This window comes from Mus pahari, chromosome 19 (genome assembly GCF_900095145.1).
Source record: "Mus pahari chromosome 19, PAHARI_EIJ_v1.1, whole genome shotgun sequence".
In the NCBI taxonomy this organism is placed as follows: Eukaryota; Metazoa; Chordata; class Mammalia; order Rodentia; family Muridae; genus Mus; species Mus pahari.
Window position 1 is genome coordinate 59,747,997 of NC_034608.1, and position 9,880 is coordinate 59,757,876.

The 9,880-nt window shown below is 38.8% G+C and overlaps 1 pseudogene; it reads right to left on the minus strand.

Annotated features, from left to right (window-relative positions):
- Nucleotides 1-5,573: 5,573 nt before the first annotated feature.
- Nucleotides 5,574-6,375, minus strand: LOC110337035 (annotated as a pseudogene).
- Between the last annotated feature and the right edge of the window lie 3,505 nt (nt 6,376-9,880).

Sequence of the window (9,880 nt, forward strand, 5' to 3'; positions counted from 1 at the left end):
CAGTGCCAGGCATAGGAAAACTCTCTTTGAGCTGTTGGTCAGGAGTATCAAAGGGACCCCTAAAGCAATGCCAAAGATTGCCATTGCCATTGGTCGCCTCCCAGAACAGAGATGTTTTTAAAGAATGTATGGAATAATCTCATACAATGCATGTAATAACTATAGTCTGTAGCGTAAGAACGAGATTTTTCTGTAAGTTCTATCTATAATAATACTCACTGCACCTACAAGTATCAACAACTGCTGTATTTCTTGGTAGCCAGCTACTGCAAGTCCTTGACAGTAATAACTTTGGATGCTTTGTGGGGTTTGAGGACTCATTGAGCCACACTTCAATAACGCTCTGATAAAGTAAAGCACTGAAGAAAACACACTCACCTTTTCTTTATTGTCTATACTGCATTAGAAGAGAGAACATGTAGTATGATAACTCTCTCCCCAGGATCTGGAAATCATTACATAAACCTGACACCTTGGGGGCTTGGTGAATCCTCCAAGCCTTAGTCCCAAGGAATTAAGACAGATCTGCTCATGGTGTCTCTCTGATAACTCAGTTTGTAGGTCTCTGAAGAAACTTGAGAGAAACAGCATAGAAAATGCTTCAGTATCTCCATGTAGCTCCTGACTCAGTAATTACTAGACATGTCCAAGTCCTTAGAATCTTCAGCCATGAATCATTTCCTGTCCCTGACTCCATGTGAGAACAACATAGCATGACATAGCCCAGAGGTTCTGAACCTGTGATCCCTTTGGTAATCACATAGTGGATACTCCGAATATCAGATTTTTCATCCCAATTCTCAACAGTAGCACAATTACAGCTATGAGGTATCAATGAAATAATATCAATGAAATAATATTAATGGTTGGGGGGTCACCACAACACGAGGAACTGTATTAAAGGCTCGTAGCATTAGGAAGGTTGTGAATCACACTGACATCGAATTTGCAAAATGAAATCACCACTGTGTACATAATCCAACTGAAACAAGGCAGAAAACATCTCCAAACCTTTGCCAAGGAAGCATCTGCTCAGACTACCCTTATCTTAAAATTTTCCAACTGGGGAATGGGCTAGAAAAGAATGTTTGTGCCCACAAGAAACATGATGTTAAATGTAAGAGTGTAGCTAGAAGTTAAGTTATGCTCAACCCATCCCGTTCCTATATCAAAGAATGGAATGACTTAAGTAAATATCCAAATGGCTTCATTAGGATCATTGACAATGTACTGCTGGCTAACAGTGTGCTATGTTGAAGCTATATGCTTTCCAGACTGGCCTATTTCCAAAATTTGCACTCCTACCACATAGCACGCTGCCTCTGAGTTTATTAGGAAAGATGTACAACTCACCTGGCCAGAAACTATTATTCAAATTACAAGTGCCCGGAAGAAAGATAAATAGAAGTCTGTGTGATATTTTATTAAACCTCTCCATTTGCTTGCAATTTCCCCCCTGCTTCTTTTGTATATAAAGCCAAAATGATCTATTGGATCAGTGTCGCTATGGAATAATTCGTACCTTGTGAAACCCTGAGTGTTTCTAAAGCACTGCAGTGTGCTCTAAAAGAGCATACCAGAAAAAAGATGCGACTTTCTCTGAAGGCAGAATTCTAAACTGCGAGATTTGTTTTTGCAACTGTACTGTGAAGTGTGTAATTGCTTGCATGTGACAAATTTGCTGATCATGTCTGGGCATAGACAAGGATAAAATGGCAATTATACGTGGCATTTCTTAGTGTTTCCTCTGTGCTTCATGACCGTAGAGAGAAAGCTGTTGAGAAACAAAAAGGGCTGATGTTATATTCTGATTAATTGAAAGTGACTTTGGAATGAACATCTAGATGTGTGATAAGGCACTGAAGTTTCATCAAGTATATTGTTGTGGGTATATACTTAAAATATACTTTTAAGAAAACATGGTCTCTGTTACTTTGTTGACTTCTAAATAAAATAAGAAAGTGGAGAACAGTGTATACTGCTAAAATGACTGCCCCAGAGAAGGGGAATGCTAGAGCGATCAGGCAGGAGTAAGTGGATGGGTGGGTGGGGAAGCATGCTCTTAGAAGCAAAGGGGAGGGGGAAGGGATGGGGGGTTCATGGATGGGAGACCAGGAAGGGGACAACATTTGAGATGTAAATAAATAAGATAATTAATAAAAAAAGAACTGCCATGCTAATTATAAGCAGCAGATTAACTAAACGGAGTAGGTTTTTCCCTGTAGACATCACTATAAAGGTATTTTAAGATGGGTTCTGCTGAGGACTTTTTATGTATCATTTTTAATTTTTGGCAGATGCAGCAGATAGATTCAGTTGATCACACTTCTACTGCAGGAGTGTTATGACCTGTGAAAACCTCAAGACATATAGCCAGAAACACACTACATTGAAGCGATCTCTGTTAGGATGTTTTTAATGTATCTGTAATGAAATAGCTCTATGGTTAGAAGGTCCGGACTTAGCCTGTCTTTCTCACTATCAAACAAAGTCTTAGAGTCGGGTTTGGGTGAGGGAGCAGACAATGTTTTGCACAGACATTGCTCATTTTGCTCTCTAAATGGTAGCTTCTATTAAAACTGTTTGTAAAAACCCCAGTTCATTTATACTCAATGGCTAAGGGACTTAATTAGACTGAGCTGTGATATTGCACATTAAACTCCATTTCGCCTCTTGTCATAGTCCTTTTTTTGTAAATGTAGCACCGAATTTCTCTTCTGCACAAGAATATCTTGGCATTCGATGATACAGAAAAAAAAAATCAGAAAGGTGGTGTCTTACATTGCAGATTTCCCAAAGGTCGTTTTAGAATCACTGTCAGTTTAATGCAACCCCATCAAATATAATGATAACTGAACACAGAATCATCTGTATATATGTTAGATATATTTAATTTTTTTTAAATAACTAAGTTTTAAGTTATACAAAAAGACACAGACTGGAGAGACGGCTCTGTGATTGAGATCCCTGGCTGCTGCTCTAGAGAATCTTAGTTTGATTTCCAGCATCCATATGGTGGCTCACAATCATCTATAAATTCCAGTTTCCAGGGATTTGGTGCCCTTTGCTGGCTCTGGTGGCAATCATTATCATGGGGATAGTGATAACACTACCCATCTTATTTTGTGCAGGTTCATAGCGTACTGGGAAGTCGAGAAACGTAAATTAACAACTTTAATAAAGCACGCAATTCAGAAAAGAGTGTGCTTATTGTGTGAACAAACGTAAAGATGTGTTGGTGTTTTAGATCAGGAATAGTTTTCCTCGTGTCAGGAGGACATTCTGTATAAAGATACACATCTAAGACTCTATAAGACACTGGCTTTTTTTTTTTTTTTTTTTTTGTCAAAGAAGAAGGATGGGTTCCAGTGATAGATTGCTTCATTCATGATTCCCATACGTGCAATAGGATTATGCTCAGTACAGAAGCAAAAAAAAAAAAAAAAGAAAAAGAAAAAGAAAAAAAAAAAAGAATTGCAGGCATTGATTGAATATGTTGTAAGACCATAAGGAACCTGTCAACTTGGTCTCTTTTTTAAAATTTATTTTAGTGTATGATTAATACTATTGCAAAACAAAGAAAGCATAGGAAAATATAAATAAGAAAATACAGCTCACACAATGACTTTGGCATATTACTCCCAGATAATCTTCTAGGAAAACCTTTATTTGGGAGGGGTTTGCTAAGAATATATGACAATGCATATCATTTTGTACCTTTTTTATGTTAAAGTATATCAAAGGCCATTTCAGTTGGTTGAATATGGCACTTCCTCTGTTTCTTCCTCTTTAAAATAGTTATTTGAGAATGCAAGCCGGGCGTGGTGGCGCACGCCTTTAGTCCCAGCACTCGGGAGGCAGAGGCAGGCGGATTTCTGANAGTTTTAAAATAATTAGTGTTTTAAATATTTTATACACTTGGAGTTTTAAATTAAGACTGGTTCTTTGTTAATTGCACATCTTTTTTTTTTTTTTTTTTATTAGACCATCGTTGTAGCTAGTCTTCTATCTGCTTGTGGACGTTGTACATCGTGGTGCGCACTAGGCTCCGCACCACGATGTACAACGTCCACAAGCAGTGACCTTAAGTTAATTTATTATATAAATATAATAAGTTTATATAAATACACTGTAGCTGTCTTCAGACACAACAAAAGAGGGCATTAGATCTCATTCCAGATGGTTGTGAGCCACCATGTGGTTGCTGCGGTTTGACCTCATGACCTCTGGAAGAGCAGTCAGTGCTCTTAACCCCAGAGCCATCTCTCTCCTCCCCGAGAATTCAAGTTTTGTGTAGTGCGTTTTAAACATATCCAAACTTTCTCAACTCTTCATATATATATATTTTTTTTTCCTTCCCTACCAACCCAAATTTGCATCTTTTTATTTTGCTAATGACACTCTACAAACCCAAATTGTCCATGTGTTCTTACATTTGAGGTAGTCAACTTTACATTCTCCGAGAAAGCAGTCTCTCCTCCGACAGGGTAACACTTGTCAATAACTTCATGGCTGGCATGGGATCTTGTGCCCAGTCCCCGTCCCTGCTGATGTATGATCTGGATTGAGGTTGTATCAGCCTTGTACATGCTGTCACGAGTGCTGTGAGTTCATTTCACAGCCGCCGCTGCCCTGCTAGGTCCGGAAGATGCTTTCTTCTAGGTACCACTGCCTATGGCTCAGACACGCTTCCTCTCTCCTCTTCCACAATGATCCTTGAGTCTTGAGAGGAAGGGGTGCCATATTGATGTGCCCACTAGGGATGAGCATTCTAGAGTCTCTATTTTCACCCTGGCCAGTTGAGTATTTCTATGTTAATCGCCATCTAATGCATCTAATGGGAACTTCTCAGATGAAGGTTGAGAGAGACTCTGTTCTATGTTTCTAAGGATAAGTCATTAGGAGTCTATTTAATCCTATGTCCATTTAGCAGCATGATAGAAGTTAGTCCTCATTTAAGGGCCTATGACCTATCTATCTGTAAGTTATTGGCTCAGCAATAGTGGCAGAGGGAGTTCATTTTGCGATGTGGGGTTTAAATTCATTCAGGAAGTGGTTGTTTGTTTGTATGATATTGATGTCACAATTGTGCCAGTTGGTAATTCTTGTCAGACCCACCACGCTGTAGTTCTCAGGGTTCACAGCTGGGCATGATTGATTTTCTTTCCTCTTACAATAGTTTTCATTACATTTCCCTGCATACCCAGGGATGAGGCTTTCAGGTGTGGACCAGGTAAATTTCATTCTCTTCCATAACTCAAGATTGTGGTATCTTCGGCAATATGATTGGATTATCAAGTTCTAGGAGGTATAAAGAATGATAGCAATAACTTGTAATAGTTAGGGGGGAGTCTAAGGGGTCATGCTGGCCAACAAATGCAGAAGTTGCAACCCATTCCTGGAACTGGGATTTTTATTTATTATGCTCTGGTGTCTAGTACGGATATTATAGCTGTCTTACATGGTAATTCCATTTTACCTCTGTCTGTCTACATATCTACCTACCTATATCACCTATTTTTCTTTTTCTTTTTAATTTTGTAATATTTATGTACAGAAAACTTAGTGTACATTTAACCCAATTTAGTGGTGAGTTCTTTAGCCCTTACCTTTTCCAGCTTGGCAATGAGAGCCACAGACTTAGGACCCAGGACATTGCCTCCCCAGTGGCGATGGATCTCGTCATATCAGTCATTAAATTGGTCCTAATAGCTTCCACCAGCTTAGCTAGAGCACCCTTGTCTTCCGAGTTAACCTGTGTGAAGGCAACAGTGGTGCATGTCTTCCTGTGGACCAGGCGCCCCAGCCTGGCCTTTCCCTTGATGATGCAGTAGGGCACCCCCATCTTTCAACACAGGGCAGGCAGGAAAACCACCAGCTCAATGGGGTCTACATCATGGGCCATCACCACCAGCTGAGCCTTCTTGTTCACCACCAAGGTGGTGACCTTATTGACTCCTGCTCGGAGGACAGGTGGTCTCTTGGTTGGGACATCGTCTTTGCCAGCAGCTTCTCCGCACGGGCCAGTAACCTTTGCTTCTTCTCTTGCTTTGTCTCTGGCCTGTACTTGTGGGCAAGTTTAAGCAGCTGAGTAGCGTTCTGCCTGTCCAGTGCCTGGGTGAACTGGTTAATGGCAGGAGGGACTTTGAGCCACTTGTAGAGCATGGCTCTTTGCCGCTGCAGCCTGATGTAGCAGGGCCATTTGAGGAAGCGCATTAGATCTCTTTTGGGATGGATGTCCTGTCCAATGCCAAAGTTCTTGGGCCTCTTCTCGAAGAGAGGGTTGACCACCTTCTTGGCCTCCTGCTTCTTGACGACGGCGGGGGCCTGGGCCACCTTCTTCCCCTTGACCTTCTTCCCATTGGGCATCTTGTTTGGCTGCTGGAGAGAGCACCTATTTTTCTATCTATCTTCTTCATCTTCTTCATCATCATTACCTATCATCTATTTATCTACATATCTTCATCAACATCTATCCTCTATCTATCTATCTATCTATCTATCTATCTATCTATCTATCTATCTTCTATTATCTAATCTATCATTATCTATCATCTGTCATCTATAGATCACCTATCTATCATCTATTATCTTATTTATCATCTCTCTGTCATCTGCTTCTAAAGTAGTAAAATAAGTCACATGGTCTACTAGCTGTATCTCTCTTGAGTATATACCTAAATGACTCCACATCCTTTTAGAGATTCTTTCTCATCTACTTTCATTGCTGTTCTACTTACAGAAGCCAGGAAATGGAACCAGCCTGGAGGTACATCAACTGAAGAACAGATAATGAAAATGTAGTACATTTATACTGCAACGTAGTGCTCAGTCATTGAAAAAATAAAATTATGAAATTTGCAGGAAAGTGAATGGAGCAGAATAATCATTCTGGGTGAAGTAATCCAGATCTATAAAAACAAACATCATATGTTTTTGCCCATCTGTGGATGTCAGCTTTTAATCTTTAGATATGTGTACTTTATTTGGAATAGCCACAAAGGATAGGAAATGACTAAGAGGCCATGGTGGGAGTCTTTCAAGAAGTGTGTGTGGGGGGGATGGATGCATTGGTATAAAGGGTTAAAGGGGAATTATGGAAGAGGAAGGGTTAAACTGAGGGGCTGGCTTCAAGATTAAGGTCGAGGGTAGAATATGGGAAAGGAAAATAGTAGTAAAGACCCTTAAGAAAGATATATAGAAATTTTCTCTAAAACATGGGAAAACAAATTGCTAATTCATTTTAAAATACCAACATTTTAACTGGTTTCCATTTTGATATGGAAGCACAACATTTTATTAACATGAAGTTAGTTTTAAAATAATTAGTGTTTTAAATATTTTATACACTTGGAGTTTTAAATTAAGACTGGTTCTTTGTTAATTGCACATCTTTTTTTTTTTTTCTTTTTATTAGACCATCGTTGTAGCTAGTCTTCTATTGTGATAAAACACCAGGACCAAAAGCAATATAGGGAGATTTTATAACCCTCATGTCATATTCCATGACTGAGGGACATTGGGGTGGGGAATTCAAGGCGAGAACCTAGAGGCAGCAATTGGTGCCAAGGCCACAAGGAACACTGCCTACTGGCTTGCGGCCATGGCTTGCTTAGATCATTTTCTTATACCACACAGGACTGCCTTCCTACTCTGGGGTGGCACTGTGTATAGTGAGATAGGCCCTTTCACATCAGTCAGAAATCAGCAAAATTCCCTACAGACTTACCTATGAAGACACTTTCTCGACTGAAAGTCATTCTTCTCCAAAGACTCTAGCTCAGCTCAAGACAGTATACAACTTAACAAACACAACCATGTATTTGCCCTAGAATATTGATTAACTTTAGTAATACATTCTAAACATGAGATAATTACTGTTGTATTTTGCAAATTTATTTCCTTTTGTTATTTGGGTTTTTTTTTAATCTCACAAAAGCTAAAAGTTTATTTACTTCCCATAGTAAAACACAACCATCTCAGAATTGTCTACTGTAAAGTTGTTTCCACAGTGATCTGCGATACCACATCCCATGTATACAACTTTGAAAAATGCCCATGCTTGTTTAGAGGGACCTTAGGTAGTTTTATCATTCCATTTGTTCATCCTGACTACTTATCAAATATTTTCCCGATTTGTTCGCCGTTTAATCTTTTTGATCCTTAGGGGTCCTAGACTAGGCTGTACTCCGTAATCCTTCTGTCTCCGATTCCTTGATGCTGCAATTATAGGTGGGGTGTCACTGTCACCACTCTGCCTGCTTATTTGTTGGTGTTTTTTGTTTGTTTGTTTGCAGTGCAAATCACCCAACTCATGCTTGTGTAAAACTCTCCTATTTCCGACCACTCCTTCCTCTAGAGCAATTGATGAAGATTATTCTGAAATCATACATTAATTGGGGTGAATTGACATTAGCTCTCTTGATTCTTCTCAATCATTAGCTATAGTATCTGAGTACTTGGTTCTTCAAAAATCTCTAAAAACTGATCTTAGCATGCCATTCTATATTCTGTTAGAACCTTAAAACATATATTACAGATTTGGTAGCTTCTGCAAACATGCTTTTTTTTTTTTCATCAGTACTTAAGTTGATTTGCAACAATGTGTTCCGACCCACACAACAGGTTTGCAATAGTCAGTTGGCACAGTTTTTTTCTCAGCTCTGCTTCACTGATGTTACATTGGGTGATAGGAATCAATCAGATTAGCCATTGTATATTGCTATAGTCATGCCATAGAGACCAGTACCCATTGCATATTAAGTCACCTTTCATCATTTTGTACAAGTATAGAGCTCTTTAGTAGCGAATAGATATAGTGTGGTCACACTTACTACTGCAGACAGTATAATTGAAGTGCAGGATGTTTACACAAAGGTTTAAGTCTCTACTTAGTTAATTAGTTCCTTTCTGTTGTTGTTGGTGAGACACAGAATCACTGTGTGTCTCAGGGCGGCCAGAAATTCAGCATCTCTCAAACTGGCTGCACACCTGGAATTCTCTTGCCTTAGTCTCCCAATTCCTAATTCCTGAGATTATGGAATCTCATTATAGCCACCAGGCCTGCTTTAAATGTTTCCTATAGATGATTTTGTAATTTATGTATTGACATCAGGTAAATGTTGAAGAACTTTTTTTTGTTGCTTGTTTATCTTTTAATTCCATTTCTTTTCTTTCCTATTTAATCATTCCTGACTTCTGGCAGAATTCTGAAAAGAAGAAATGAAAGGGAGGATCTTTACTTTGTCTTAAAACTACAACAAAGTTGCTTTTAATGTTTTACCACTAAACATGTGGTGGTTAGATATGCATTTTTATGGAACTGTCATTGTCTCTGCTGACTATATTGTTAAAACCATCAGCTAATGAGTCTTTTCTTGTTTGTTTCTTTCAACTTATTACTGATTTTCCTCTCTTACTTATTAGAATACAGACCCATCAAAGCAGAAAATGTTTGTTTTGTTTGTAATATTGTTTTATTATGGTGCCTCTAAAATCTAGAAGAGTTTTTTTTTTAATACATATTAGGTATTTGATATCTGTTGAGTAAATGAACTATTTTAAGCAGTTTTATTTGTTTCAGTTTTTTTATTTTTTATTTTTATTTATTTTTTGTAATAAAACACCACATACTTGATTCATAAACAAGAACATATTCATGTCCCTGGTCATGGTTGCTAGATTCCAGAATTAGGTATTATACCTCTCCCTGTCTCTGTCCCTGTCCCTGTCCCTGTCCCTGTCCCTCTCTCTCTCCTTTTCTTCTGAAGTCAATGCATTGCAAGGTGTCTTTTCTTTTGGAAGTTCTGAGCTAAGTATTCCTCCAACGTTTTCACTTTCTTCTACCTTCCTATGAGCTCCTTGCCAGCCACAGAATCCC